The sequence below is a fragment of the Lygodium microphyllum genome, unplaced genomic scaffold (assembly GCF_053477565.2).
Source record: "Lygodium microphyllum isolate KBCC unplaced genomic scaffold, Lygodium_microphyllum_v1.1.10 scaffold_63, whole genome shotgun sequence".
NCBI lineage: Eukaryota > Viridiplantae > Streptophyta > Polypodiopsida > Schizaeales > Lygodiaceae > Lygodium > Lygodium microphyllum.
Window position 1 is genome coordinate 200,898 of NW_028229546.1, and position 4,802 is coordinate 205,699.

Below are 4,802 nucleotides of genomic sequence, written 5' to 3' on the forward strand. Positions count from 1 at the left end.
CCATGCCATTTTGAAGAAGAAAGTCTAGGAGCCTTTCAGATGGAGAAACCTCTGTGATCTGAGACAATCCAGAAACCCTCAATGGTGACTTGCCTTTGATTGGAGACTTCTTAGGCATTCCCACACTTGCTACTGAACAAGGGGAGGAAGCTATGGGAATTTCAGGGGAGAAGGCAGCACAACTAGAAGCTCTTGTTGACCCTGATGACAATCTTCTTCTTTTTTTAGAAGGGATTACCTGCTCTTGGGAGCCTGCAACATCCTTAGGTTTAGACATGAGTGAAAGTACGATACCTTGGGTAAACAAAATGGCGCAAATTCACATAAGAAACACTGAAAGTGGACCTCAACTCTAAACAAGCTTGTAAATTTGCAAAAAAAGTCATAAATGCCTGACCATAGTGTTTATATAGAGTGAAAAATATTTGCCACGTGCGAAGCCACGTAGACAACCACGTGGATGGCCCACGCAAAACCTAGCCAATTAAACACTGCCACGTGTCACGTACCCCGCAGTTATAAAAGATCGATGGTAGCTTATGTGGCTCACTTTTCAAATCCAAAGCATGAATACACAGCCACGTCGAGATCAACTTCGCCCTATATCCCGGTCACCGCAATTATGGTGCAAGGAGTTGTTTTTTAACCTGCGCTTCAACATATTCGCATCGTATCAGTCACCGCAAATACGGCACAAGAAGGTGATTTTTAAACATGTGCTTCATTGTTTTCGCACCATATCGGTCACTGCAAATACGGTGTGAGCATGTGCTTTTTAAATCTGCGCTTCACTATTTTCACGTCGTATTGGTCACCACAAATATGGCACGAGAGGTTGCTTTTTAAAAATGTGCTTCACTGTATTCGCGTCGTATCAATCTACGGCTCGAGAAGTTAAACCGTGCTTTAGTCCTATCACAAATACGACGCGAGGAGTAACATTTTAGACCCACGGTTTTCTCCTATCGCGCCGTATCGGTCATCTGCAAATACAGCACGAGGAGCTTCATTTCAAACCCGGGCTTTTTCTCCTATCGCGCCGTATTTGTTGTTGATGTTTGGGTTACTTATGGTTTTTTAATATTCTAACTAGTCTCATTTTTTACTCATGGTTTTTAAATGTTCTAACAAGTCTCATTTTTCTGCAGGTTCATGGCTAGGACAAAGCAGACTGCAAGGAAGGTGCATATAGACAGCAATGAGAGTGAGGAGGAGACAAGGCTTTCAGCTTCTCAATCTTTCCATCCTGAGATCCCACCTACCCCTGGTTGCCCTCAGTCTCCTGCCATGGAATCTAAGAAATCTAGTGCAGAGACTGTGTCTTCTCCTACCAGAGTAAGCTTCATCATGTACAATCCTCCCCTACAACAACTGCTAAGTTCCAACCTCCCTTAGAGCCCCTATTCAACAGACAGAGCAACTTGGACCCTCTTATGCCCATGGAGAAGAAGACCCTTCCAAGCCGAAGAAAGAGAAAGTCTAGATTTTTTTATGTTCAAAAATGTTTTAGTGAGATAAGGAAGGCACAAAGAGCTACACAGCATGTGATTCCAAAGACAGCATTTATTAGGGTTGTCAAATATATTTCTTTTAGATTATCAAGGGTGTCCACTGAAGTTGGCATGCAAAAAAAATGGCAGCTTGCAGCCATTCTTTGCCTTCAGGAGGCTCTTGAAGACTTCGTTATTGATTTTATGAACGATGCTTACATTGCTACTACCCACGCTCATAGAATGACTTTGATGAACAAAGACTTTAGTATGGTTAGCAGAATCAGACAAGGTATTGAGGCCCTTGCCCACTATTGATAAAAAGCATTTGAGATCCTTAGCATTCCTCCAAAATTGTCTAGGAGAGCGAAACGGCCAGTGATTGAGGACATGACACATTTAGACCCTGCAAAGACCACATCCGAACAAGTGTCTACCTATCAAGAACCTGAAGAAGACGCCCATCAAGAACGACCATAAGAGACTATAGAGTCAGAGGATGAAGTTTGCAAGAGAAAAATCGATGTCCTTGGTCGTGTCAATCTGAAGAGAATGGGGGAGGTATATGGGCAAATGGTTGTGAATGTCTCTTGCACTTCTTCAGAAGACTATCGTAGTATTTTCCCTGAGGACAAAGGAATGTTTGTTAAAAAAGATATTCAATTGTCAGATTCAGTAGTCTTTTGTTGCATAAGGTAAGGATTTTTGGCTCAAATTTTTTTAATGGAATGATAGTGTTGTTTTGTTCATTGCAATTGATATTCATTTGGTTTTACTTTTGGTTTTAGGGCGTTGATTTTTTCTCTTAGCCAAGAAATCTCTAAACTATATTTATCGTTGATCCACTGTTATCAGTGGAATTGTTTTCAAAATCTCGTTCAAACATAGAATTATTTTTCAAATCGTTCGATCCAATTACAAACTACCATATTTTTTTTCCTTACATTGAAAGGTATGCAATTTTGCAAAGGGTTTAATGTATACTTCTTTATAGTATGCATTTCTTACTAATATTTTACTTTGCAGAGGACATTGGAGCTTAATATATATTGATATTCTCACTCGAGAAATTATCCTTATGAACTCTCTTAGGGGTATCCACGGTCAAGAAAAAATGTGCGTTGAATACAAATCCTCACTTTTTGATTTATTGTTTATTTTATTTATTGTCCTTTTTTTATAACATGTTTCCATTTACAGTGCTGGGAGGTTGGTGGTAACCTTTTTGGACACTACATATGAGGATATTGCTGATCCTCAAAAACCATATAGTTTTCTCTTACAAGAAGTGCCCTTACAAAATGATGCGTATTCTTGTGGATGGAGAGTAATTTCAAATGTTTGTAGGATAATAGATTCAAAGATTCTCAAGATAGATGAGGTTAATGTAAGTATCGTTCACATTCTGTTTTGAGCAACGTTATTAGATTTTGAGCAACAACATTATTATCAAATTTTATAATCATTCCATTTCTTTGTTTTTACTCCCTACAAGTACAAACTATCACTCACCTAACAACTTATTACAATTTTCCTTGCAGTGCCAAGATTACCCGGATTCATACACATGGTGGATAAGAGAGAGATGTATTGAGTTAATTTTGGACAGGGCAATCACACCAGTCCACCCCAACTCTCCTCCACTTACATCCTTAACTAAGAGTAAGGCAAAATGCAAGTCATCTAGAAAGACAAGTAAGGCAAGCTCCATAAAGACAGAAATGCCAACACTTTCTCATCCATCTTCTCATCTACCCCCCCTCAAGAGAAGAGGGCCCCTGTCCAAGTTAAATTCTTCAACCAACCAAAAAAAAAAAAGCCACTGCAACTGCAAGATCTATCTTTTCAAAAAGTGACGAAGAAGTTACAATGATGAAAGAAGACAAGTAGATACAAAATAGCAAGATCTTTGTATATCTACACTTCAATTTTGTAACTCTTCATTCAATGAAAAGTTTTTTGTCCAATGTAACGTTTTCAATTTTATGGCTCGAAGCTTACAATTGAAGGAGGCAAGCAACTCATACAAGAGAAAGATAATTTAGCTCTTTTCCCTACTACTTTACCATTTACTTTGAGCTTATATTCTAGGGATGTACAGTCTAGCATCTGCAAAGTATCCCTTACATCTTTAAGATTCCAATTGGAAGTAATATTTACCTCCTTTTCTATAACTTGCACCTTAAGATTGAAGGGCATGCAATCTGTATCTGAATCCAAGGGAATCCACATGCCTAGTTTAAGTTTGCATCTCCTATAATCAAAACCCAAAGCAAGAGTTTGTTGTGCTATATTATAACACAGAGACAAGGATTGGGGGCATACTATACACCTCATGGTGTCGCCCTTATGGTCAATATCTCTAGATTTCCAAAGCTTCCCTATAATGTTATCTAGTTCTACACTTGCAAAATTTCTACTTAGCCAAGATACTTCTGTTCTCTGTAAGTTTGCTATTTTGAAGCAACCCACAAAGATATGTAAGGGCATAAACCATGACAGGCGTATTCTTCTTGAGATCCTTCTAGTTGTCATGGACTTTTGAATATCTTGACATATTTTGAATTTAAAACTATGCATGGTTGCCTTATCAGGAACCTCCCAAATAAGAGAGAAGAGACTTGGCAATGGCAAATCCTCGATATGTCCATATGTACCCTCTTTAGATGGAATCACATATTGTGCGTAATATATAAAAATTCTTCTCTCACTGAAAGAACGGACGGTCTCATCAGCATATATAATGTCTGCAAATGCCTTATGAATCGCATTCAAAGTTCCACTCAAACTCTCCACAGGTTGCCATTCAGTACTTGTTGATGGAAATATATCTACAACGAAGAATTCAATATTAATACTTGCTTAAATTTTTAAAAAATCATATATGTTATCAACTTAAGACTAACAATGTGTTTGCTGGCAAACACGTTCATTAGGAGATAAGTGCATATCCTTGGCCATGTAAACATGTTACACTTTGGCTAACCACCCTTCATGCATAATTTTGAAAGCAATGATACGCCCTTTCCAGTGATGTTTTATATCCTCTCTTTTTCTTCTTTTGACCTTGTGAGAGCCTTTGCAAGAGGGCAACATGGTCACCCAATTGTTTATGCAAAAGGTGAAAGGTGAGAAGGATCGAAGCTTGCACGCGAGCTATGGCGGGAGAGCAAGAGCAAGAAAGAGAGAGAGAAGAAATGGGAACTCCAACAGTCACAATGTGTGACCGGGCCTTCCTTTATTCAAACTGTCACTAAAAGAATAAAGAATAAAGTGACGTGACAGGCGCCCGCCACCTGCAGTGTGCAGTGG

At 38.9% G+C, this 4,802-nt stretch overlaps 1 pseudogene; it reads right to left on the reverse strand.

Moving 5' to 3' along the window:
* Positions 1 to 915: 915 nt before the first annotated feature.
* Positions 916 to 4,589, reverse strand: LOC148008844 (uncharacterized; annotated as a pseudogene).
* Between the last annotated feature and the right edge of the window lie 213 nt (positions 4,590 to 4,802).